Here is a 13466-nt window from a genome sequence, read left to right as displayed (position 1 = left end):
CACCCATCAGACAGTTCTTGCTTTCAAAGGGGTTTCCTAACATCTCATCCGAACCTGCCCTGGCACAGCTTTGTGCCCTTTCCCCTTGTCCTATCTCCTGTCACCTGGCTGAAGAGACCATCGCCCACCTCTCTACAACCTCCCTTCAGGTAGTTGTAGGTGGTGATAAGGTCTCCCCTCAACCTCCTCTTCTCCAGGCTGAACATCCCCAGCTCCCTCAGCTGCTCCTCATATGATTTTCCCTCCAGTCCCTTCACCAGCCTGATTGCCCTTCTAAGTAGATGTAGATGACCCCCTGGGATACCCTGAGGCCAACCTGATTATTTTCCTGAATTCTGTGGTTCTGCAAATCCTCCCTCACCTCGGAAGCACGAACAATACCAAAGTGGTCTTTCCTCCATATGCATCTCCTTCTGAGCGAGGAGGCTGACCCAGACCACGAGGCTGCCGGCACAAGGTAGCCACATTAGAGGAGAATTGCCAAACATTTACTCTCTGCAATTTTATAGCATCTGTTACCACGCATGTTAGTCGTGTGCTTTTGGATGTACTCCATCAAAAGCTGTTATTTCACCACAGCTCCACGCAGCTGATGAAGTTGAGCAGAGGTAATGGAGTGGAATCTGGTCCATTTTCCTCTGTCCAGGTTTTAATAAAGAAAACAAATACACAAACACACACAGAGTGCCAGGGGAATATGCAGCATTCTTCACAGCTTCTGGCAAGGGTCACGTGCTAACAAAGGTCAAAGAAAAAAAACAAGCCAACTGCAGAAATACGTTTTCAAATGTTGGTTGGCCCAGGCATCTGCTTTCCTGTGCGTGGGCAGAATACTAGTCCCAGTCCTGCATACATTGCTAGACATAAGGGTCTAAGCAATTCTCCTGCTTTTATGATAAGCCTTGCAATGGCTGACGTTTTCAATTTCATGCTCCCTCAGGCCAGTGATAACGGAAGAATCCCGGCTCTCCGTTTATGCAGAGAGGACTCGTAGCCATCTCAGCTACAGAGAAAAGCCTAAAGATGTGGGTCCAAGAGCATCCTCTAAGCTCAAAATATAAAGCAAGCAAAGGTTTGTTTATTATTACAAGTACCTACAAATTTTTACAAAATCTACAAACTCAAAGATCTTACAAATCTGTCACCACGCTTCAAATCTCAGCGTTTCAGAACCCAGGGTGATCGGACTGAGCAGAGCTGACATGGTGGTGAACGAAATCAGGGTTCCTTGCCCACACTGTGGGAAGGGTACCACTTGATGGGGGCCTCTGGTGACAAGTGTGTGCAGCTGAGGGCTTCTCTGCTTCAAAGGCAAATACATTTTGCCTAATTAAAACTTTGTGAGCATGACTGACTTGTGTGATCACCTGATGTGTGACTCAACTCTCTGGTCTTACCCAGGCAGTAGTTTACAGAGTCTGCTATAGGGTAAAGAAACATAGAGAGCTCACAGCCCTACCCTCCAGTAAATGCATTTATTTGCAATATATTAAAACTAGGTGTTTTTAATAACACCAGAGGTATCTGCTGTCTTTAGACAGATCCGTTACATATGGCAAGACTTACAGACTGACAGTAAAATTCCCAGTCTTCAACATTGTCTGCCTAAAACTCTCGTGCAAACACAGAGTGTGTAATATCAGATCAGAGCAAACCTGTGGTGCCTAATTTACCAGATTGTCCAGGGGCGCTGTGGTTGCACCCTCCCAGCACATTCATCCAGCTCAGGAACCACCTGAAAGCCTGCAGAAGGGCTCTGGTTTTTTACCAAATAAAGTCTGATGTGACTGCAAAGAGTGTGCTTTCAGGGTTAAAAGCATCAGGCTTGCCACAGCAGGAGTCAAATGGAAAGGTTCTGTCTGCTCTGAGCATCACTGCTTTCCTTCTGTCTTCAGCAATGTGCATTTTTCTCCCTGTAGTGCTTTCCGAGGGACACCCTCCGTGTCTCTTCCACCTCCCAAAATGAAACGTCCCCCCGGGATGTTAGGTTACAGGCTGGCTGTGGGCAGAGACTTTGGCAGGGAAGGGAATCACAAGGATTACACTGCATTTGTCACCCATGGAAGCTCAGTGCTTAAGGCTTTGCATTTTTGTCTGCTTTAAACAAAGCCTGGCAACACAAAATTTCATGGAGGAACTTGGCAGAGGCTGAGGAAGACAAGCCCAGCCCAGGATTGCTCCCAGCCTGGGGAAGAGCAGTGGTTCCTAGGGTGGACACTGCCATGAGGCAGGGGATATGGACCTGCATTGAATACCACACCACATTGCCTTTATCATATTCCCCTTTGATGGCAAAGGTAGCTGGTGGCACCTCAGAAACTCCAAGAATTATCAGCTTCCAAAGCAAAGGAGCTGCTGACATCGAACCCTTCTCTGAGTGAAATGATGCCTTCTTTTGCAACTGGTGCAGGATGAAACATGTAGTAGTCAGGGAACACACTGAATATTACCAATAACTATTTTTTTTAGTCCTCTGTCTCTCCTGATGACATTTGCTTTGGCAAAACCTCTTAAAACTCCTTGCCACATGTGCTGACACGCCAGACCCAACTGGATGTGCGCAAATTATCTCCGTGTAACATATTTGAACTGACACAGCAAAGACAAAAAGTCATCAGCAGCACACAAGCTGTTGTTATTACACTTAATTACAAGCCCAACCGTGACTTGATTCTCCTTTTTTCATATCCTGAGGGAAATGGAGAGTGCCTTCAGTGGCATTTACTGTCTTAGGCTGCTGCAGATCCTGGAAGGCAAGTGTGCTCCCCAGCAGCGGGGGGAGGCAGCCAGCAAGCACAAATTGCCTCTGCTGGAGGGTGGGGGGTGACAGCACGACCTCCTCTTACAGCCAGGAGAAAGCCCTTGAGCAGGCTGGGACAACACAAAGTCAAGTTGTGGGTTGGCCGGAGAGGCCAGAGGGACACAAGGATTTGCCTGATTGTCTCCTGGCCCCACCAGACAAAGTCAGGGTGTTACCTTGGAAGGACTTTCCCAGAGCAGCTCCGACCGCTGCCACAGCCTGGGCTTGACCCATGGCTCATCGGTGGCTTCAAGGCAAGTTAAGAGAACTTGATGCAATTTAAGGACAAATTCAAGGAGGCAAATTGCATGCTACTAACAAAAGCACCGCCTCGGTTCAGGAAATCACTGTGGTACAAAAAGCTCAGGAGAGTATTTTGGAAAGGAAATCAGTGTGGATTTGCCCTGTCCTTGTACTTTTCCTGAGGCACCAGCTTTGAATGGCTGCAGATGGTGCAGCTTCAGTCTGACCCCGGTCTATCACTTTCTTAGTTTAAAAATAACAGCAGAACATGGTTTTACATTTATGGCTTCCTACCACTTAATGCGGGGCTCGACATGGGGTAACCTTTCCTTACTTGCCTCTTAAAGATTGTCATCTGGAATTTTCATTTCCAACCCTGCCTTCCACATTGCCCAGTCAGACCCCAGAGAGGAGGTAGCAGGGAAACACCTCTCCCACCCCAACACCCAGGCAAACACTGCAGCAAGGGTGAGATCTTGTCCCTTCCTGGCAGCGGAGGTTCTGCCATGGCTTCAGAGGATCCCGAGGAGCAGCACCCTGTGCACAGCTGTCAGCCCTGACGCAATGCAAGAGGTGGAGAGAAAAACATACCAAAGACCAACGCTGTTGACCCAGAGGATGTTTCCAACACCCTGTGCTTTGCACCATGCTTGCCCTGCATCATGTGTTGGTGCATACGCTGTATGGTTAGCAACACAGCTTACTCTGCTGGCAACTGTGGCTGATAGCAGAGGGAGCTACAGCACATTCGCTCCCGAGCTGAGTATTTTTGATGGACTGCAAAGATCCGTTCTTAATAAAAATAAATGCCTGCAATAAATGCAGCTTTTAACCTGCGCTCCAGTAACTGCGAGGGCTGAAGGTAAAAATATCACATTAAATTTTATATCGGTAATTCCAGAGGATGATCATTTAAAGTTGGTTTACACCAGGTCTCATGCAAGCCCGTGTCTGGACTGGCGCAGGGATAACGCGTAGGGAAGGAACAAGCTGCCCGTGCCTTAAGCCAAAGGAAGGTGCAAAAGTGCCCGTTTCACAGCAGCTGAAGGAGAATGCTCTTCACTCCCAGTGCAGCTGCCAGTCCCAGCTGCAGAATGACACCGACCCAGGAGTCCCTGCCAGCACTTGCAGCCCTGCCTCCAACCCTTGACTCCTCCAGAGCTTTTTGTCTCCCAGACATACGTACTCAACAGCCATACACAGAAAAGACAGAAACTTTTGCTGGAGCAGGCTGCCCAGAGAGGTGGTGGATGCCCCGTCCCTGGAGGTGTTCAAGGCCAGGTTGGATGGGGCCCTGGGCAGCCTTATGTAGATCCAGGCCTGGAGGTTGGTGTCCCTGTCTTTGGCAGGGGGGTTGGAGCTCTGTGATCCTTGGGGTCCCTTCCAACCCAGACCATTCTATGATTCTTGTAATTCTGTCTGCCTTTCCTCAGCTGTTGCTCCGGAAAGCACGCTCTGCAGGGGACTATCCCGTTATTAACTGGAAGGGAGGGGACTGCTGACTGTTCAGACAGTGGCTGGACTATATCCCCCTCCTTCTCTCTGCACAGCAGGGCAGCCCTTTGAGTGTGACCACTCGGAGATGATGGCCTGCCGAGTAGGTGAGCAAAATGAGAAGCGCTGCATGATCTGGAAGCAAAGCTTTATACCTGCGTGCTCCTCTTGGGTAGCATTCGGGGACATGAGGCGTTACATGGACGTGAGGCTTCATCATGAATACCAAAGCAGCACTGCATAGTACCTGAAAGGTGTTTAGTGAGGCAAACAGCAGGAATTTTTGCTAATAAAAGCATTGAACCAATATTCTCTGCATGCCTGTCTGTGATCACCTAACGACTTTGTATGGAGAGCACCCATCTCACCGCTGCTCAAAGAAAGGTCAGGATCATTTTCAACCAGAGCATGAAGTTTTTCAACAGCAATTTGCAAAACTCCACTCTTACCTTGCCTCGGGGATTGAAGTGAGAAGCTGCTTCTCTGAGGTACTGTCTTGCCCATTTTGACCCCATGAAGATAATTTCTAACCCTTGACATAGTCCAGCCAACAGGATCTGAGTAGAAAGGCCCGGTTTACCAAACCAGTCCTTAAAGAAACAAGCGTGACAAATGTCTGTGGTAGCTGTGGGAACTGAGAATGAGATTCACCCCACCTAATTTCAAACCTCAGTTCATCAGTCACCTCAGTATAGGTGTCTCTGGTCATTTTGGTTGTGTCACGTCTGCTAAAATGTCTTGGGCACCTGAGGTCATCCTAGGTGGTAGCAGATGACTATTTTAGGCAATTAGACTTAATTATGAGGAAGAATTAAATAACAGATGAAGACACATGAATGTTTACTGTCAGACCCTTACAGAGAGGTGCTTCTGTGTGTGCTTGGTGCCTGACCTCCCATGGTATCAATGAAAATCTATTCAACAAGGTTGAAGGTGTGCATTCAGCTGCCCAGACACCACTTCATGGTGGGCTCAGTAGCCCTAGGATCCATTGACCAGATGCAACGTGGCTATCATGGGTGCTTTGTCACTTCCTTGTAGACGTCTTAAGGTGTCTTAATCCAAAACTACTCCCATTTGGGTTTGACTTGTGTATTTTAGACCCAATATTAGGATGAGGTTAATGATGTCCTACATACACGTGTTTCTTTTTTTATATAAAGGTAGCCCAGGAATACAAGCTCAGATCTAGATATCTGCAACTCCCAGGTGAATCCTACCCTTGGCCACTCATGGCTATCTGCAGTGGCCAGTTCTGCCTTGTCCAGTGTTCAGGCTATTTCTGGTCAATAGTACATTGCGTTGCAGATGAAATCATTACATTTTTGGAAGTGGAATCTCAGTCTTCACAGGTTAGGAAGATTCCTGGGCTTGTGCCATACTCCCTGCAAAGTGATGACTGAGGAACTTCCTACCCTTTCAGCATCTCCCACAGGTCCCACAGTATCCCCTCTGGTACGCAGGAGAGGAACCAGATACGCAAAATGGCTTGCTCAGGACAAGGCCAGCTGATGGCAGGGTCCAGACTCCTTCTACTCCCATCACCTATGTCCCAACCACTGCCATATACTGCTTCTCAAGGAAAAGTAGGCAAAATATTTCATCACCTCTCAGTTGGACAAAAGAACCTGTTTCCCCTCCTAGTTCCCATTGAACTCCCTTGAATTTTGCCAGCTATCTCATGTTTTAAACATTCTCACAAGCAGTTTAGAAAAGGCTGGAGAAAATGCAGATGTGGGGTTTTTTTCTGCTTAGAGCCACTCCCAAGGAGATTGATCCTTAGCTATTCAAAACAGGTATTTATGAGTACTCCCAAATGGACTGGTGCTACAGCAAAGCCTGTAAGCAGGGACAAGAAGGAGTGAATGTGGTTTTGTTCTGGGCTGTAAAAACATGGCTTTCTAATGAGCTGTAATCTTCTGTTAGAGCTGGTAGCCATATATCATTTTCTCCCTGCAGCACAGCAGAGATTTAACTCTCCTTGATAGAACTGAGAGTAGCAGCAGCATCCCAAGCAGCAACACCAGCATCCGTCGCTGTGTAGACTCTATCTACCTTGCCCTGGAGCCATTGTGTCAGCCAGAGAGACCATGGGAGATGGCAGCGTGAGGGCCAGATGGCAAAAAGGTCGTCTGCATTTTTTTCAGTCTGCTGCCTTGCAGAGCAAGAGTCCATGTGTTCACAAACCTATGCTCACCTCCACTCCCCATGTGACTTTTGGACTTGTTGACTCTTTTCAAACAGACCTGATGGGTCACGGGAGCAAGGGATGCAAAGGTTTGCAGGTGTCATGGGAAGTGGGATAGAGTTGTGAGACCCCAGTTGTGCTCTCCCAGATTTGGTCACCTGTCTTAGGAGACAGTGAGAGCAGAAACCAGAATGTAAAAGCTTCAATGCTGGGAAAGGCTGTTTTCAGACCTGAGACATTCTCAGACACCAGAATCCAGCAAACACGGGGCACAAACCTATAGAAAACCAAAAGCCGTTCCCTGCTCTGTTTAGGAAACTGTCTGGGGCTGTTCTTTTAATTGCTCCATGTTTGTCCCCTGGTTTGTGGGTGCTGAAGGAATCACAGAATTACATGGTTGAAAAAGACCTTTAAGATCATCAAGTCCAACTGCTCCTGTCCTAAGCTAAACCATATTCCTAAGTACCTCATCTACCCTTTTTTAAAACACAACCAGGGATGGTGACTCAACCATATTCCTGGGCAGCCTGTTCCAGGCCCTGACAATTCTTTCAGTAAACAATTTTTCCCTAACATCTAATCTGAACCTGCCCTGGCACAGCTTCATGCCATTTCCCCTTGTCCTATCTCCTGTCACCTGGCTGAAGAGACCATCGCCCACCTCTCTACAACCTCCTTTCAGGTAATTGTAGGTGGTGATAAGGTCAAGGAGGTGCAGCAGCCAGTCTGGACATGGCTAACACACTGCTGCTTGGCTATTCACGTGTCTGGAAGGATCACATTTTGCTTTGTAGCTAGTTTCAGCCCTTTGACTTGCACACCTCCAGCTGCACAATGTGCAGCAGGTTACACCGCACGAGCAACCTCACGGTGCTTTATTAAATAACCCGCCAAAGGATGCTCATCAAACAGAGTTCAAAGAAGAAAATGTGAGTTTACTCTTTGCAAACGTGTGCCAGAGCAGCAGAAACCTGGCAGCATTCCTGCCAGGGGTGCTTCGCTGGCGGCTCCAGGGTCACCAGTGTCAGAGCCCCTTCAGAGGGGTCCCACAGCAGGCTTGCTCTGCAGCTGCCGAGGGCAGGTCCTGCATAGCTCCCACTGGTACTTTCAGTCACTGCGTTGGGGTGGGAAAGGATCGGGCATCACACAAGCAGTGCCCAGAGCTGTACCTTGCCCTCTTCTCCCTCTCCCCAGCTGGCTGCATTAATGACAGGTCAAGGAACTGGAAAGGAAATGGCACAGGATTCTTCAAAATCCAGACAAAGAGTATTGACGGTGTCTGCTCCTTTCCTAGTTACTAAGAGCAAAAGAAAGGAGAAATGCTTCCCAATGTCATCTTACAGATCTTACAGGCTCTTTTTCTTTTTCTTTTTTTTTTTTGTTAAGTTCAGCAGCAGTGACAGTGCTGTCCTTGAGGAGGTGTTCTTTTGAAGGATAGCACCCTGGTGACAGCAGGTAGAACAGTGGCTGCGTGCCCCCTCTCACTCAGGTTTGCTTAATGAGCCAGAAGAACTCGAAAACCCTGGTGAGAATGGGACCCCCAGGAGCAGGCGAGGCCAGCCTTGCCTCCTGATCTTACCTTTCTTCATTTGGCCTGACGGTTTTGTTGCAGACAAGTATCCTGTGGTGGGGAATTGAAGAAATGGAACTTTATGGAGAGCGAGGGAGCGCGGGCAGAGCACCAAAGGGAAGATGTGAAAAAGTGGATGTGAGGTGGCCACTCGAGTGGCAAGGGTTGTGCTGCTGAGGTGGTCAAGCCAAACGTGCACAAGAAAGGGAGAAAACAAAGGCTACTCCTTCCTTGTCTCTCTCTTATGTGGAGCTAGAAGCATCGCTTCAGATAGTGCAGAGAAACAAGAAGGAAAACAGTGCCTGGACTCAGTCTCCCACCTTGGTGAGCTGCAGAAGAGAGTTCCTCTTGCAGGTCCTTACCTCAGACTGTGGTTTACTATTTGCAAGACAAGGTCCCAGCAAAGCAATGAGTCCCTCTCCTCTCTACACCAAGGCCTCCTCCTTCACATCTAGGTACCCAGAGCTGCCATTTGAGTTTGCTAAAAGGGCCCTCTTAAAATCTCCTGTCTTGAAAACCTGAGGGTGGCAAAATGTAGTGGACTGATGGTGGAGCAGTCCAGGAGCTGTACAAAACTCTCTCTGCAGGCTCGGAGAGGCAGGATGGAGAGCTGAGGCTGAGGGCTGCTGAGCAATACAAGTTTGTTATTTATTCTATAAGTAGTTACTCACGCAGACTTGCAATCTCAGGATTACCGTTTGTCAAGCCTTCCTATCACCCTACCTCCACTTCAACTCCCTTTCCCTACCTCATCTGAGAGCCCTGAAAGACTGCAGTTTCTGAAGGAGGTAAGTCCTCTCCCCCATTGCCTCCACCAGCCATTACACCCCTGCTCAGGAGGCTGGTGAGATGCTGCGTCCCATGCCAGCATCCCACGGGGTCTAGGGAGGTGTTCTGGAGAGCTGCTACCTGCTCAGGCAGCTGAAGATAGGTCTCATGAGCCCTCCAGCTTCCCCACTGCCCTGCTTCTGGCCATCTGCAGTCTGAGACCAAGTGACTTTTCCAGTGATCAGGAGGACTGCAATGCAGAGCACATGGCTCTTTTCTCCCTGAACTCCCAGACATGATTTCCAACCCCAGGATCCTCCAGCCTCAGGTTTCCCCAGGTCAAACCCCAAACGCTGGCGATGCAAAGATGCCCGGGATGTCTGTTATTAATTAATTAGGTGATGCTGGATCAAATCTTTCTGTAAATACATGAATGCTTGTGGCCTCGACAGGGCTTTGGCCCCTAAAACTGAGGCTGTGATTCTGAACTAGCAATTAAATTTAAATTGGGCTTTATATTGTAGCAGGTCCTGTTTCACATAGCCAAGCAATTGCTAGTTGAGACGCCCCTGTTTCTGATCACACACTTTACCAGTGTAATTTACAGGTTGCTTTCCCCAAGTCCCCTCCTGCTATTATCCTTGTTACTTGCACGGTTAACAAGCTAACCCTCCTTGAACTGGAGGCACACAAAGCAGTATCTTATTTATCTACAACCTTGACACCAGCAAAGAAAGCGCCGACTCCTCTTTCCAGCGCAGTTACTTTGCTTTCTCATCTTCTGTGTCTCGTGCGGAAGCCAGATGCTTTCATCACCCATAAACCACAGATCCTTTCTGCTCTCTGTTAAATTTTCAGGGGCAAAGATTTGGAACAAATGAATGTGAAATGAGCAACATTTATATTATGGCCATTTCAGTTCTCCAGCTGAGTCTGTAGTTGGCTGGTACTCGTTTGTTTTTTTTTGCTCTCACTTGTCTGGCAGTACTCTGGCCTCTTCTTTTATAACTGCCTGCTTTTTTTCACTCTTCTCTCCCTGCCCTCCCCCAGTTTTGCACAGTTTTTACATTTATGGGACATCTCCAACCAGTGTCTACCATAAATGGGTGAGCGTCACATAGCTGATAGCTCACTTCAAAGAAGGACCAAAATACTGTGACAATTTCCTTGAATGGCTTCCAGTGTTTCCTTGAACCAGTTACACATTGCTCTTCTGAGGGGAGGGGTGGGTAGGAAAAGGAAAAAACAAAAAAGAGCCTGACATTTATCTGCAGCAGGAAGAAGGAGCAGGTACCTGACTCAGAGAAGGTCAATGTATTCAAGTCCGACGGTGGGAGATGGGCAGGGAGAAGAGGCAATGACCCCGCACTCACACTTCTCACTTTCCTAGACCCTGTGTGCCCTCTCACCCCTCAGGGCCCCTCTGGGTGGCATTTGAGACAGGACAAGTTGAGGAGGGATTTTGTGCACGTTTCTACGGAGGTGATGGTGGAGGGTGAACAGAGACAGACAGTGGAGAGAAAGTCTCACCAGTGTGATACAAACAAGCAGATCTGGCGTGCGAGGGTTGGGGGTGCTTATCCCACTTGTCTGGTGCAGACTGCAATGAGTGCTGGCTGGGGATTTGTGGAAAACACAACGTATAAATATCCTGCTTTTTTCGGGTGAACATTTTGCAGTAAAGAGCAAGGTGCAACAAAACTTGTTGGAAAGCAGCAGAAGAGGTCATGTCAGGGTGGAAGAGCTGTAAAGCAGCAAGAGAAGCAGATTCAACCCAGCCCCACTCACCCCCTGCCTGGACACTCCCCAGCGTATGGGACCGTGATGCTCCAGTCCCTGTCATGCTCAGGACCAAGCAGGATTCTCTCTAACTACAGCTATACTGCTAAATAAGAGAGGAGGAGGACTAATGTCCATCCCCAGGGCTTAGGAGTTGCAGCAAAGTTTGCATTCACGTGGCTAAGATTGGCCCCTGAGCTGCAGATTTGCCTCCGGAGAGTTGGATGGAGCAGCCTGGATGGGAGCCAGGGAGGATGTTAATATTAAGCACGGCAGAGAAGGTCGAGAGCTCTCCCTCTCATCTGTTTGTAAAAGGGGATGTTCTGTTATGATGAGATGGCCCCTCGATGGCAGGCTGTTACCTGGTGTGAGGTCCTAGCCTCTCATCATCTGCTGTTGCAGCTCTCACATGTTTTGAGTGTTCATCACAGTGCAACTCCATCCCGACCTCAGGCACTGGCTATGAGGGCACTGGCTCAGTGACTTTCTCCCACAGACACTGAATTGGCTGTGATTTAAATCCAGCACAGGATCAGAAAGAACTTTCCACTCCCAAACCCTGGCAGGACAGCAATCTGCTTTCCACCAACCCTGCCTATGGTGCCCCATCCCCAGAGCTGGCCATGCTGGGACCAACCTGGGCTGATCCCTGAAACCATCTGGAATTGGCAGAAAAGAGTCAATAACACAGAAGACAGTGTCAAATTGAAAAACTCCTTGTCTTCCCCAGATCCAGTGGGCCTCCAGAAGTTTACTAAGAAATACAAGTGAACTTGATAACGGAAAGGATAAAATGGTCATGATGAGCAGCTTGAGGTGGTCTAGATGGGTTTTGTTGGCATTTATTGCCCCCTGTGCTACTCCACGGATTTCATCATGGCTTGCATACTATCGTTCTCAATTACTTTACCAAGGAAATACATTTTTAACACAGAGACAGCCCCTATCCTAGGTACAACCACCACCATTCTCCACCTTTCTTGAGCCCACAGTATGGAATGAAACTTCTGTGCTTGCTTCCTTCCTTTGCTCCTTTTGCTAAAAGAGGTGAGAAACCCCCCCTCCCCCATTAAAATGTGCTCTCTGCAGTCTGTGCACCAAAGCAGCAGCCCACTACTAATCCTACCACACACAAATGATACCCCAGCAGCGTGCTGGGGACCCCCGGGGGGCTCAGCAGCCATGTGTGGTCCCCTTGCTCCCGTGTCACCCTGTGCTCTGCCTCCCTTTCTGTCACCAGTAACACCCAGGCACTGACTCTGGGATGATTTCTCTCCAACACCACCACGCTTGGCTGGACTGCACGTAGCAGCTGATATGCCCACCATTGATATCTGTCCCAGGAAATAAATTGACCCCCTAAATCTGAAGAAGTGATATTACAAAAGTCAATGGGGAAATATCTTTTCTTAGACAGAGGGCAGGAATTTCACACGTTTCTCACATAAAGTTACCCTTGTTCCTTAGGGACCTGCTGCACTTTTATATTACATTTTGAGAAATAATACTTATAAAAGATTCATTCTTTTCTGGCATAAACTGGTGTAGCTCTTATTCTTATGTCTTTAGAGACTTAGGGGACCACAACTTCTGATGAAGCTTTCACTTCCATGCACAGGACATATGTTCCTATTCAAATCACATTTTAGCATTGTAATTGGGGGGCATAAATAAAGGGCTGTGCGCTTAGCCATGAAGTTCAGGAAGAAGAAAAGCACCTGCACCACTTGCTGGAGTCTGCCATGTTACCCAGGACTGTTTGGGAATGAGACAGTCACCCCACTGCCACTGCTTCCCACCTCAGAAGAAAAACTCTGGGGCCCGTGTGACCACTGGGCAGGCTGGAGGAGCTCGGTGGCAACGTTTCAGGCTGTCAGCTCTGACAGGTCTTATGAGGAGAGGCTGAGGGAGCTGGGGCTGTTCAGCCTAGAGAAAAGGGGAGGCTGAGGGGAGACCATATTGCTCTCTGCAGCTACCTGACAGGAGGTTGTGGTGAGGTGGGTGTTGGCCTCTTCTCCCCATTGACTAGCAACAGGACAAGAGGAAATGGTCTCAAATTGCACCAGAGGAGGTTCAGACTGGATATTAGGAAAAATTGCTTCACTGAAAGAGTGGTGAGGTGTTGGAACAGGCTGCCCAGGATGGTGGTGGAGTCGCTGTCCATGAGGGTGTTTAAAAAACAGGTAGACAAGGCGCTTCAGGAGGTGGTGTAGTGGTTACGGTGGCACAGGGCTCACAGTCAGATTGATGATCTTGAAGGTCCTTTCTGACCTTGGTGATTCTATGGCTTTGCCCTGGCACATCCCTCTTTGGGAAGGCAAGCTCTGGCCTCTCACATGCTTGCTGTCTGCACGGATGCTGCATCTGTCTCTGGGGGCAGCTGCAGGTGGCTCACGAGACACAGAGCAGACGTAGCTGGAATAAGAAACATGCTGGGAAACCGCAAAATATCCCAGACCTAGGACAGAGCCCTGGGAACAGCCCTGGCAGGTTAGCAAGGTTTGACTCACTGCGGCCGGGGAGCAAAGCATTGCTAACCAGGGCTGGCTACTAACGCATGCAGCACCCAAGAGTAAAGTTCACCCCTGCTTGATTGTATCTGTAACTCATTTTCTAAATAAGCA

At 48.6% G+C, this 13466-nt stretch overlaps 1 protein-coding gene across 1 annotated transcript in view; it reads right to left on the bottom strand.

Annotated features, from left to right (window-relative positions):
* Positions 1 to 13466, bottom strand: part of SCML4 (Scm polycomb group protein like 4) — a gene marked incomplete at its 3' end in the record, with an annotated part of 68782 nt that overhangs the window by 42973 nt on the left and 12343 nt on the right. The window lies entirely within an intron of this gene.

The sequence above is a fragment of the Gallinula chloropus genome, assembly GCF_964237585.1.
Source record: "Gallinula chloropus genome assembly, chromosome: 3".
NCBI classification, from domain to species: Eukaryota; Metazoa; Chordata; class Aves; order Gruiformes; family Rallidae; genus Gallinula; species Gallinula chloropus.
The sequence above is the reverse complement of the archived record's forward strand: the minus strand, read 5'-3'. Positions and strand labels throughout refer to the sequence as shown.